Source organism: Parambassis ranga, unplaced genomic scaffold, assembly GCF_900634625.1.
Source record: "Parambassis ranga unplaced genomic scaffold, fParRan2.1 scaffold_21_arrow_ctg1, whole genome shotgun sequence".
Lineage (NCBI taxonomy): Eukaryota > Metazoa > Chordata > Actinopteri > Ambassidae > Parambassis > Parambassis ranga.
In genome coordinates, this window is record NW_021144767.1 from 181,152 (window position 1) to 195,215 (window position 14,064).

Sequence of the window (14,064 nt, forward strand, 5' to 3'; positions counted from 1 at the left end):
GCTGGATGCTCACAAAGAGGAGAACCATGCTGCTTCTGCTCTGCTCCATCCTGTGCTGATCTGCAGTTCATTGATTGCTGAGCTCCATCTAGTGGACAGACAGTAGAAGTGAATCAGGAAAAGTCTTTCAGACACTTGTTGGACCGGTTTCACCGTCACTGACGTGTTCAGACTGTGAGGCTGTGAGGAAGTGACGGCGTCCTCAGATCAGATTGTGTCAGACAGCAGGACTGAGGAGGACCAGGAGCAGCTTCTTCTCCACACAGGAAGCTGGAAAGTGTCTGTAAGTCCATCTGAACTGATCCAGCAGGTGAGAGTCCTTCCAGAGAAATCTCTCCATGTCTGATCACACTGTGCTGCATCACTGACTGATGGTACAGTACAGATGTTTCTGCTGCTGATTGGCTGCTTTCTCTTTGCTCTTTGATGACTTTTATAGCAGATGAACAGCTGTTTCAGAACAAGTTGTTACTTGTAGTGTTTTTCTGTTCGAGTCACAGCAGACTGTAGAACACAGCTCTCAGGTCACATGATCAGTGAGAAATGCAGGGAGTGTCAGAACCGGTCTGACAGCTTTCTGAGTTTTTGTGTTCACTGAGCTGTGTGGAGTTACTGTAATTCAATTCATGTCAGACAGACAAACAACAAGCGTCTCTGTTGATCGTTCTCTCTGTAAAGTTCAGCAGCTTCATTTGCTCTGAAACTCAGATCGACTCGTTCAAAGCTTCAAGCGGAGAAAAGGTTGCTTTATTCTGACTTTATCAGATCAGTCTGTTTCAGGTTTAACACGCCTGTGGTGCGTTTTATTTTTCATGAATTCATATCGATGATTGAAACTCATCAGAAGAAACATTTTCTCTTCAAGGGTTCATAAATATGTGAATCTAATATTTGCCATGAGGAGAAGTGTGTCAGTCCTCAGAGCTCAGACAGTAGCTGCTCATGTGTTTGTCCTTTCTATAGAAAACAGTCCACAGACTGTTACAGAGGAAGGTCTCAGTGCTTCACTCAGTCTGTTCACACTGTGACAGAAACACACATGAACACATGTTCATTTATTCACATGTTCACACATGGAGAGAAGTGACAGAATTCTGAAGCAAACACTGAATGTGTGTGTGCACTGTTCCACTTACAGCATGTGACATCAATAATAACAGCATCAGAGATGTTGGTGTGTTTACAGACTCACCAAAATAAAAGCCTGAGAACCAAACCTGGTCTGAGGCTCTGATGCTAAGCTAACAGCATGATTAGCCTGTTAGCATCTACATGAAGGATCAATAACAACATGCTGACTGTGTGTTTCTGTGTCATGTTGCTGTGTTTGTGTGAAGGTGTGAGCTCTGCTATGAGTCAGTGTGAGGACAGAGAGGAGGGAGTCCCTCCCTCTAAAAGCCCTCTGTGTGGGGACCATGAGAGCCGGACCAAAGCTCAGAGGTAAGAGGACCGTCTCTGACTGTCCATGACTCTTCTCCATGTCAGAGCTCACACTCACATTATTCACACATCTGTGTGTTCAAGAACAAAGCAGCAGCACACTGCACACTCTGCTGGACCTGGACCCGGACCTGGACCTGGACATGGACCTGGACCTGGACCTGGGCCTGGGCCTGGACCTGGACCTGGACCTGCCAGCTGTGTGTCCATGAAGAGTGATCGGTCAAAGGATCTGCCCATGAATTTCAAAGATGTTGATCCATCTGAGGGTCAAAGGTCAGAGTTAATGTCACAGCTGCAGTTTGTTTCCATCATTATTAAACATTTAAAGTGTAACATGATGTTCAGCAGCATTTTTCCAGAAGAAGCTCAGAGTCAGTGTTTGTGATTCTATCAGGATCCAGGATGTGAGAGCAGACTCTGCTGGACCTGGACCCAGCTGTGTGTCCATGAAAAGTGATTGGTCGATTGATAGGCCCATTAGTTTCAAAGCTGATCAGCCATCTGATGATCAAAGGTAAGAATCACTCTGGAAGTGTCTCCATGCTGTGATGAGCTCTGCTGGACTCTTGGGGTTGTATGTGTCTGTTTGCTCTGCAGGTGGTTGATGGTTTGGAGCATCTGTAGCACAGAGTAATGCATATTTACAGTGCTGCTTCAAAGTGTATGAATCATTTAAAATCTTCTATATGTCTGCATAAACATGACTTAAACATCTGCCTCACTGTACTAGAAAGGCAGCCCACTGAAACAAAGTATGGAAAGACATTTCAGTAATAAAACATTTAACGTGCGTCATTGGGGACTTTTTTGTCCATTTGGGTAATTTTTGCCTCTTTACCTGGCCACCATTTTATCTGTGTTGGTGCATATGGCACAATTTTTTGTAACAAAGACTCTCTCTAGACACATTTTAGAATTCCAATTTAAATTTTTCAAATACATCACCAGAACATGGTGAAACAAATTTACTACCCTTTTGTGTCATTAGGGGACAAAAAAGTCCCCTTCCAAAAAACTGCTATAAAAAATTAACAGATTAATATTTTTTCTTACTTTTTTCTGCATAAATATGTTATAACAACTTCAGCCCTGCTCAAAACTACCAAACATTAAATCATTTTGAGGAATTTAACCCTTTAAATGCCAGTTTGATTACTTGATGTCACAGTAATTTTTTTATGAAGAAAACACAAAAAATGAGTTATTTTCCACAAAACAAAAGTTAGGTGGCTGAGGCATTATTTTTATATCTGTCATGGATAGGTCAAAGATTAGCCAAAATATTGAGTTTGATGCATTATTAGTTTTTGTGTAGCAGCAGTTTAAAATGGTATTTTCCACTTAGGGCCCATTAACTCCTATTATAATACTACATTTTTTAATATCATAACTATAACAACATATAACCATGCATTTCTTGATGTAAGGGTTTCATTTTTGAAAAAAATAGTTAAATTTGACATTTTCTACTGTTCACCACTAAAATCAGCCATTAACCCATTATATTGCTATGCATGAAATCCTTGTGTTTTGTGGATGTGTTTTGGATTGTGTTCAGTAGGCTGTTTTAAGTGTGTGTGCATGTGTTTGTACACGTGTGTATGTGTCCATGTGTGTGCATACGTGTGTGTGGTGTGTGTGTGTGTGTGTGTATGCATGCATCTGTGTGCTGTTTCATGTGTCTTTGCAGTAGTCATTGTTGGTGTTAAAACTTCTGTATGTAATGTCTGATGAAGTTACTTCAGTATATACCATCCACAGACACTCTTTCAAGTAAACAAAAACATGCCCCCTTCCATTTTTGAAAAAAATAGTTAAATTTGACATTTTCTACTGTTCAGCACTAAAATCAGCCATGAACCCATTATATTGCTATGCATGAAATCCTTGTGATTTCATCATTTTTTGTGGTTGTGTTATTGCGCTTAGTAGGCTGTTTTAAGTGTGTGTGCGTGCATGTGTGCATGCATGTGCATGTGTGTGTGGGTGTTTGCCGTTTCATGTGTTTTTGTAGTATGTACTGTATGTTGACCTTGTAAAGCTTGTAATGTCTGATGAAGTTTCTGCAGTACACTGTCACAAACAGCCACAAACGCACTCTTTGAAGTACACAAAAACATGCCCCCCCACCTCTTCCTACTGCACTTCAAGGAGGTCAATGTGGAGAAAACACAAACAGCAGTTAGCCAGCAGCACCTGGCTGCAGTCCTGGCGTCCAGACTCCTCTTTTTCTGGATGTTTCACTTCCCTGAATCTCTCTAGCAGTTACAGGCAGCATCATTTCATATTTCGATAAGGTTAATTTGGTCTTCACCTATTTATGAACTATGATAGAATTCATGTGACTTCTGAGGAAGACTGCAGGAAGTAGTCGAAACATGTCAAGGTAAAACACAAGAAACACTGGTCTGACTAAAAAGAATTCTATCATAGCATCATTTCATCCTGAGTACCATCTACAGCAGTAGCAGTATTATTTGTCTGACATGTTGTTGCCTTTTCTGCTCCCTCCCCACACACAGTGGACCTGAGGAGATTCCCAACAAAGACACGGAGAGTTCCAGTTACTTTTCAGTTACTTCTCTGAAATCAAAATGAAATGTGTCAAATCAGTGTCAACGTTAACCCAGTCATATTAACAAGTGCATGATATAATACAAAAATAAAGCTTTCAGACATAAATGTAATGCACTAAAATCAAACATGTAATTGAAAAATTTCGGTTTCTTTTATCATCAATCACATGTGCAGCAGCAGAAAACAAGCGCTCGTTGTCAACGCCAGTGCAAGGGGCAGAGAGGTATTTACGTGCAAGATGGGCAGGGGTTGGAAAACGGGACTTGTTGCTTCTCCAGTCTGGGCTCATGGGAAGCGTGGGCCCAGCGGTCTTGTCTCTAGTCAGCTGTTCACACGGATCGACTAGTGTCCATTGGTTTGCGCTCAGAGTTGCAGGTAGCTGATAATCTACTCCATAGACTGCAAGCGCTCGCTTTTGGTGCTCCTCAGCATGTAAAACGTGCTGTTCCATCGCGTGGATATGTCTGGCTGCAGCCGTGCTGTTTTCACTCCTAGTCGTGTCTGCAACTCCGCCAGACGGGAGGTAGCGACTTGGGAGAGGTTTTTTCGCCCAATTGACACACTCAGATATACTCCTTTGGCTCAGCAAAGCCTCGATTACAGCCAGCTGTAAACTTCCGCAGAACAACAATTTGCGCAAATTGCAAATGCATCGTCTCTCTCTGAAACAGTGAAAAAGTCCGTTTGTTACCAAACCGCTATAAAAACAAAGAAGAAGAAGAGGGCCGAGGTTAGGAGGGCAACAGCCAATGGCAACAGCCCTTTTCTTCTTCTTCTTTGTTTTTATGGTGGTTGGCCATGCAACAGCAGCATGTATCGTGTACTATAATATGCGAAATCCAAACCCTTTAGTATTACTATTTTTCGTTCTATTTTATCGGTGAAAATTTTAATTATCTGAGTTATCTGAATGACATCATTTTTTTCAATATCGGACCGATAATTATCGGTGGCGATAGTTATTGTGCATCCCTAATTCTTATCAGCAAGAATAAAACACATGTGATGGACCGTCAGGACACAGTGGAGCATTATATGAACAGGGAAACACTGATGTAGCAGATGAGGCAGTGCATCATTATAAACACATCCACAAGGTTTGTTGTGAGTTCAGCAGTTTTATAAGCAAATAAAAATAAAGACATGCATCTTTTTGTAAGTTAGTATTTGTAGTGTTCCAGTATTATCTGCATTAAGCAGTTTGGTTCATTTTTCTATGGGATTTGCCAGTTTTTTGTCTCTGTAAATGAGAGAAGGCCTCAGATATGGAGGCTGTTAGTGTAGTAGCACCAGTATGTTTGACAAAACTGTTGTTTCACTTGGAATTAGTTTATGATTGTCACCGAGTTTTTGTTGAATCTGTCTCTGAAACAGTCATTAAGTGGCCTATGCCACTGGATTTAACTGAACTCTTACAGCTGTGCTGGCAGCCATTAAAGCAGAATATGTGAAGAAGAACAAATTACAAACCTGCTGGATGCAGCTGAACACACACATTTTGTGTATTAATTAATTTTCTTCACCAGTCCATTGACTGTTGCACTTTGTATTTTTTTTTTTTAGATACTGTATTAATCTTTACGGCTGCTGCCAAGCAGTGTCATACAATGACTAGCAAGGCGCGCCACAGGCTAGGGTGAAGTGTCTTGCCCAAGAACACACAACAGTGACTAGGGAGGAGTTGGGATCAAACCACCAACCGTCCGGTTACTAGACAACCCTGCTATACCACTGCGCCACTGTTGTCCCCTATTTCAGTCTGAGGTTTCAGTTTCTTTAATCTGAAATAAAGGCCTTCAATGTATTTGCCTGGGACTACTTTTATTCATGGTAACAGAGCTAGCTGTGCCCCAGGTAAACATTTCCTGCATTGAAAACTGACAATAGATATTACTGAAACATATGAACATGTGGACATAGGGGAAGCTAATAAGACACAAGCTAGACATCAGCTCAGACCTTTGACTTGGAGCAAATGTGAACAGCTGGACCTCAGGGACTTTAATTGAACCCCCCTGGTCTAAATCAATGTAAACATATGATGACAGTGGAAGTGGAATGGAACTCTTAAAGCTGTGCTTCAGTCATTAAAGCAGCAGCAACAGGTTCAACATGAGCTGGATGTGTGGAGTTGGGATAGTTTTCATTTTTAATACAACAATGCTTGTTTGTCACCAGTCTGTTGACTGTTGTGTATCTGTTTAAAGTGAAAACACATCAAAACACTTAGTGAAGTGATTGTGTTGTTAAATGCTGATGTTTCTGTCACAGACTGCAGCAACCCAGTGTTCAGACTCCTGCTCAGGACGCCATATTTATGGTGAGTACAAACAGCTTCTAACTACAACACAACAGTCCTGGTGCTTTACAGAGACCCAGAGCCTGACCCCTGAGCAAGCATTCACAGAGACAGAACTGTGGTAGTAATACTTATAACTACAGCAGCTGTGCATACACAACACTTCATATCTAATGTTGTAGATTCAAGTAATAAATGTATGAACATAAGCTGTAATATCATGAAACACTAAACTGTTATTCTGCTCCTCAAAGTCTGAGAGTTTATACTCTGTTGTTCTGTTCCAGCTGCTGGAGGAGAACATTGTCAGGTTTGTGAAGGATGAGCTGAAGAAGATCCAGAAGCTCCTGAGTCCAGATTACCCAGAATGCTCAGAGAGTCAGAGGGAGGATGAGGAGGATGAAGAGCAGAGGAGCAGCAGAGAGTCATTAGTGCAGATCACAGTGCACTTCCTGAGGAGGATGAAGCAGGAGGAGCTGGCTGAGCGTCTGCAGAGCAGTAAGAGGATTTGAAGAGCTTTAACATGATGGAAAGAGGAAATGAAGTTTACATTTACACACTCTGCTGTTAATATGATGCAGACATCTGTGAATTCTTCTGACTGAAAACACAAACTGTTTGTCTACAACTGATGAACAGATTTCATGGAGACAGAAAATATTTATTTGACACATTTATTGTAGCGTTCACTTATTAATGACATTTATTGTTTGTTCAGGAACTCCTGCTGCAGAGTGTGGACGTAAACTCAAGTCTAACCTGAGGAAGAAGTTCCAGTGTGTGTTTGAGGGGATCGCTAAAGCAGGAGAGCCGACCCTTCTGAACCAGATCTACACAGAGCTCTACATCACAGAGGGGGGGACTGCAGAGGTCAATGAGGAACATGAGGTCAGACAGATTGAAGCAGCATCCAGGAAAGCACACAGACCAGAAACAAGCATCAGACCAGAAGGCATCTTTAAAGGCTCACCTGGAAGACAGGAACCAATCAGAACAGTGATGACACAGGGAGTGGCTGGCATCGGGAAAACAGTCCTAACACAGAAGTTCACTCTGGACTGGGCTGAAGACAAAGCCAACCAGGACATCCAGTTCACATTTCCATTCACTTTCAGAGAGCTGAATGTGCTGAGAGAGAGAAAGTTCAGCTTGGTGGAACTTGTTCATCACTTCTTCACTGAAACCAAAGAAGCAGGAATCTGCAGCTTTCAGCACCTCCAGGTGGTCTTCATCTTTGATGGTCTGGATGAGTGTCGACTTCCTCTGGACTTCCACAACAATGAGACCCTGACTGATGTCACAGAGTCCACCTCAGTGGATGTGCTGCTGACAAACCTCATCAGGGGGAAGCTGCTTCCCTCTGCTCGCCTCTGGATAACCACACGACCTGCAGCAGCCAATCAGATCCCTCCTGACTGTGTGGACGTGGTGACAGAGGTCAGAGGATTCACCGACCCACAGAAGGAGGAGTACTTCAGGAAGAGGTTCAGAGGGGAGGAGCAGGCCAGCAGGATCATCTCCCACATCAAGACATCACGAAGCCTCCACATCATGTGCCACATCCCAGTCTTCTGCTGGATCACTGCTACAGTTCTGGAGGACATGTTGGAAACCAGAGAGGGAGCAAAGCTGCCCAAGACCCTGACTGAGATGTACATCCACTTCCTGGTGGTTCAGACCAAAGTGAAGAAGATCAAGTATGATGGAGGAGCTCAGACAGATCCACAGTGGAACAAAAACAACAGGGAGATGATCCAGTCTCTGGGAAAACTGGCTTTTGATCAGCTGCAGAAAGGAAACCTGATCTTCTATGAGTCAGACCTGACAGAGTGTGGCATCGATATCAGAGCAGCCTCAGTGTACTCAGGAGTGTTCACACAGGTCTTTAAAGAGGAGAGAGGCCTGTACCAGGACAAGGTGTTCTGCTTCATCCATCTGAGCGTTCAGGAGTTTCTGGCTGCTCTTCATGTCCATCTGACCTTCATCAGCTCTGCTGTCAACCTGCTGGAACAACAACAAACAACATCTGTGGAGTCTGAGGGCTTTAGAGACAAACCTGAACTAAAACACCTCCACCAGAGTGCTGTGGACAAGTCCTTACAGAGTCCAAATGGACACCTGGACTTGTTCCTCCGCTTCCTCCTGGGTCTTTCACAGGAGACCAATCAGACTCTTCTACGGGGCCTGCTGACACAGACAGGAAGTAGCTCACAGACCAATCAGGAAACAGTCCAGTACATCAAGAAGAAGATCAGTGAGAATGTGTCTGCAGAGAGAAGCATCAATCTGTTCCACTGTCTGAATGAACTGAATGATCGTTCTCTAGTGGAGCAGATCCAACAGGCCCTGAGATCAGGACGTCTCTCCACAGATAAACTGTCTCCTGCTCAGTGGTCAGCTCTGGTCTTCATCTTACTGTCATCAGAAGAAGATCTGGAGGTGTTTGACCTGAAGAAATACTCTGCTTCAGAAGAGGCTCTTCTGAGGCTGCTGCCAGTGGTCAAAGCCTCCAACAAAGTTCTGTAGGTGGATTTATGAACCATTTCAAACATGGTTGATTTTTATATGAACAACAAAACATTGACTTTGTGTTCATTCTTTTTTTTCTCAGACTGAGCAGCTGTAACCTCTCAGAGAGAAGCTGTGAAGCTCTGTCCTCAGTCCTCAGCTCCCAGTCCTCTAGTCTGAGAGAGCTGGATCTGAATAATAATGACCTGCAGGATTCAGGAGTGAAGCTTCTTTGTGCTGGACTGGAGAGTGCTCACTGTGGTCTGAAATCACTGAGGTCAGGATCTGGTTGTTGATCATTTAAATGCATACCTTAACATTATGTTTGAAGCTTTTCTACATGCAGTTCATGTGTTGACATGTGGAGGCTTTCAGATTGACACTAATGTGCACTGAATTCTACCCAAGTAAAAAGATCTTTATTGTCATTATTTACAACAAAATGTGTAATTGGTTTGTATTCAGTCATTCATTCATTAATAACAACTAATTTGCATTTCTTTCAGTCTGAGCAGCTGTAACCTCTCAGAGAGAAGCTGTGAAGCTCTGTCCTCAGTTCTCAGCTCCCAGTCCTCTAGTCTGAGAGAGCTGGATCTGAATAATAATGACCTGCAGGACTCAGGGGTGAAGCAGCTGTCTTGTGGACTAGAGAGACTGGAGGCTCTCAGGTGAGGATACAGCTTTTTGATCATCAGTTAAATTCTGCTTCATGTTCATGTTGAAGATCTGTTGGATTTTCCTTCTTTCTTCTTGAGTTCATGACATGTTTTGTACCTCCAGTCTGTCAGGTTGTCTGATCACACAGGAGGGCTGTGCTTCTCTGGCCTCGGCTCTGACCTCCAACCCCTCCTATCTGAGAGAGCTGGACCTGAGCTACAATCATCCAGGAGACTCAGGAGTGGAGCTGCTGTCTGCTTTACTCAACAGTCCAGATTGTAGTCTGAAGACTCTCAGGTACACAGAGACCACAGAGCATGAGTCCTCCTCAGTCTGTCAGTTTAGCTCATATATCCACAGCTGTTGATGGATGGACTGAAACTGCAGAGAAGAAATCACTGATCCCTGATGTTCATCTTCCTCCATCATTAAGTGTCCATCATGTTAACTTCACTTTTCTTTATACACGTTCTTCATATCAAAATACAATTGTCACACTTAGTGCAGATCAAATACTAAATGATGCCCTACTTATTAATGTCCTCAGCTGTAAGAACCACTGAATTATTTCCACAAACAAATGTTCCTGAAACAATCCATATGTGAAGCTTCAGAGGAGACAACAACACAATGGTAGAAGGAGGAGTTCCTTCAGTCAGAGACAGAGAGCAGGGAGACAGTACAATATTATCACTGTAAAAACTACACACAGAAATGAGTGAATGTATTTATTTGAAGTGTGTCAGAAACTCTTCCATCCATGACACATGTGAACCAGGCTTGTGTTTGCATATAGAGTGAAAGGAACAAACAGTCAGAGACAGTGTGGCTTGTTTGCTGCTTTGGATAAATGCACAATGCTGAGATCAAACCTACACTGTTGCTGCATGAAGAGGATTTTACAGTAAAGCACTGACAGAGAGCAATATTTCACAGAATGGAGGACATGAATAAACACAGAGCAGATCAGGAGAGACTCTTCTGGAGTCGACACAGATGAGTTTCAGTCTGTTTGTGTGTCTCTGACAAACTGAGGAACTCTGCTTCATGTTGATCAGCAGTTTGGACTCATGTTGGTTAGAAAATCATTCTGACTGTGTTTCTTCCTGCAGGGTGGAGCATGGTGGAGAGCAGTGGTTAAAACCTGGGCTGAGGAAGTGTAAGTTTGACTCAGTCTTTCCTCATGTTGTTGTGCATGAGTCAGTGTTCTATCAGTCCATCAGAGCTGTTGTAGCGCAGCCTCGGCGGTTGGATTTCTTTTGTGTTTACTGGAGTTTATTACTCCCCAGCAGGAGTTTTAGGTTCCAGCTTTGTCATTGGTTTTCCTTTTTTCTCTTGTTAGGGAGCTTTAGTGTGTTGTAGTGTCTCTGTGTTTGTTTGGGCACTGCTCAGCTCTGAGTTCATGAACTGCAGCCTAATACTGAAACCAGCCTGTGTAGCTGCCGATCTGAGAGTGGGGACGAGTGGGGAGGTGCAGACATGCTGTGTGTGGGTTTCCCCTCAGCCTGGGACATAACAGAGACAACCAAAGCAGACAAAAGACAAAATCCAGTAAGAGACCACAAAGGGTTGAAAAGGTCCAAACACAGGAAGAAACAGTTCCACAGTCCAAAAGCAGGCAGGACTCAGACACAAAGAATCTCATCCAAAGGGTCAGACTGGACTGATGGACTGAAGAGTGAAGACACTGAGACACTGAGCTGTGAGCAGCATTATTAGGGTTAGGGTTAGGGCGAGAAACGCCACTGTTTAAGAAAACGAGTTACCACCAAAATAGGTTTCACACGGGGTCTGTTTAAAGTGTTGTAATCAATTTTAACAAAACACTGTCAGGGCTTGTCAGAGGAGCGGACACAGGTGCAGAACGCAGATCGGTTTAAAGTTCAAGAGTCTTTTATTTAAGGCCAGGAGGGCAAAACAATGCAAAAACCAAAAATCTCTCTCAGTGTGGTAAAACACAAAACAGGAAGCACAAGACAAGACACAAGAACTAAACAAAACACTAGAACAGGAAAATAACAATAACTAGACACAGATTAAACTAAAAAACCCAAAACAAGGAAAACAAAACCAAAAATACACCAGGTCGTGACAAACACGTTATCCACCATGTTTCCCTGCACCGTTTCTTCCCTTCTTTCTATAGCTTTTTGGGTGGAAAAAAGATTTGATTGTTTAACAAATGCCTTAAAGCATTAAAGCATTAAAGCATCTAGAATAACTGTAAAAAATAAAGCCGATCACTTCACGGATTTCACCTTTTGCGGGTTATTTTTGGAACGTAACCCCGCGATTAACGAGGGACCTCTGATGAGAAGGAAGAGACTGGGCTCTCAGCTGCAGTAAAGGGGGCAGGTCTGGCTCCAACACAGGTTTCAATGTGCAAGATGTCTTGCCCTCACATTCTTCTTCCATTTCCACTTGTCCTGAAACTTCGGCCTTCGCTGTCAACCTTCCTTTTCTTACTCACACTTGCCATTTTAGAAATGGGCAATAAAAAAACACAGATCACTGGCAAACAGGGTGAGAGTTTGACCATGTTTGCTGCCATCTTGTGGTGAAATGTTAAATATATATAAATAATAATAATTTTTAAAGGTGTGATTTCATCCTGTGGACAACAGTACTGGTGACATATTATGACATTATTGATTTTATGACAGAGGCTTCGGCCCAGTGAACATATGAACTGGACTTTTGGTCTGTTCTACAGGAAAAACCCTCAATGATAATGCACCAACAATCCCAACCAAAGAAAGGAACATAAGGACAGAAGAACCAAACAGGAAAGAAAATAGAAATAACTATTGTATATATAACCTAGAAAATTTCACAAGACATTTTGAGTGGGCCAATGCGCGCTCACCCACACTCTGCTGCCGGTCCGCCCCATTATATACCACCAAACCTCATTCCTGATCACCGGCAGATGTGAAAGATGCCACTGATGACATTTCATGCTTTTACAGTGTTTCTGATTGGTTTTATATAAGGTTTAATAGGCCCCAAGCTTCTCCATTCATTCTGAATGGAGGAATCCTAAAGATGTGGATGTGACTTTGGCTGCTATTTTATGAAGTTTGGTAAAAGACATGAACATGAGGACTCAATATGATAAAGTCCAACTCCTTATGAGCAGTTTGCAGTTGAAATGAATATTCTGTGTAGAGGCATGCCAGACTGATAGGCTTCCAAAGTTAGCTGGGTTTTGTCAGGGATCTCACCAGTTTTCCATTATTTCCTATGAGGGGGGTTAGGTCAGCTTAAGTGGCTTGCCTGTCAAAACAAAAAGTGGCACAGACATGGGGACTCAATATGTCAGAGGTCTAATGTTTATCTACATTTTACATTTTGAATGAAGGTTCTGTGTGAAAGCATGCCCAAACGCCATGCCTTCAGAGTTTGACAGTGATTTGATGCCTGTGGGGAGGGTCGATCGCAGTTTTTCTGGATTTTTTCAAACACTGTTTATCCGATCGCTACCAAACCTCACAGGGTAGTAGTTCTGACCGAGCCGGTCGATTTGATGTATAATTTATAGGGCTAGCTCTAGTTAGCTGTGTAATGAATTAGAGGCTTTTATTTTGAAAATCAGTGTGTGTCTGTGTAAGTGTGTGTGTGTGTGGGGGGGGGGCACTCCCTAATGCATGTTAAAACATGTTTAACTGTTTTATTTTGAAAATCTACACGTCAGCCATATCCTGTTATTGTGCAGGGTCTTTTATTTTGAAAATCCATGTTTGTGTGTCTGTGTGTTGGCAGGTGTGTATAGTGTGTGTCTGCATATTTCTGGGTGGATTGTATGTAGTTTACCAGGCCTAGTAAGGTCTGTAATGATTTGGAGGCTTTTATTTTGAAAATCTGTGTGTGTGTGTGTGTCTGCCTCTGTATGGATCAATACAGTGAAGTTACATTGGTTTGAATGAACCCAATGCATTGTTAATGGGAGCGGCCATCTTTGATGATGTCATCAGAGAAGTCAGTTAGAGCACCTGTGGAGGTTACCATGGAAACGGCTCCCTCAGTTTTCGGCTTCCTCCCTGGTTTTGTGATTTTTGCCTTTTTTTCTCTCTCTCCCCATTCACCGTCTATGTCGTTCGCCCACTGGTTTTTTGCGATTTACGTGAAAACCGTACGTCGGAACGGAAAGAAAAGTCACAGCACAGGTGTCCCGGTACAGCCGGACGTCCTGGAAAAGTTTCAGGTCGCTCACATTAAAGCTGTGGGACTATGTGTCCAGAAGAAGGAGAATAATACAGAAGCGGAATAAGTATTTACAATAGTAACAGTGGAACAATATCAGGATAGATCAGGAGGTCTGAGTCTGGTCTTTCAGTCCAGATCCTCCTCCAGACTCTGATGAAGGAGCTTTTGGATGATGCTCTTTATCCAATGATACAGTTGATGCTGCTGTTCTTCTCATGTTCTAAATGTGTCGTCTGTCTTTACTCACATTGCTGCAAATATCCAGTTTGTGTTTGAACACAAAGCTGATAGTTGTGTGTTTGTTCATTCAAACATTAGTGACAAAAAGTCTGATGATAAACTTTGTATGAATGAACAACACATCAGTCAGTAAA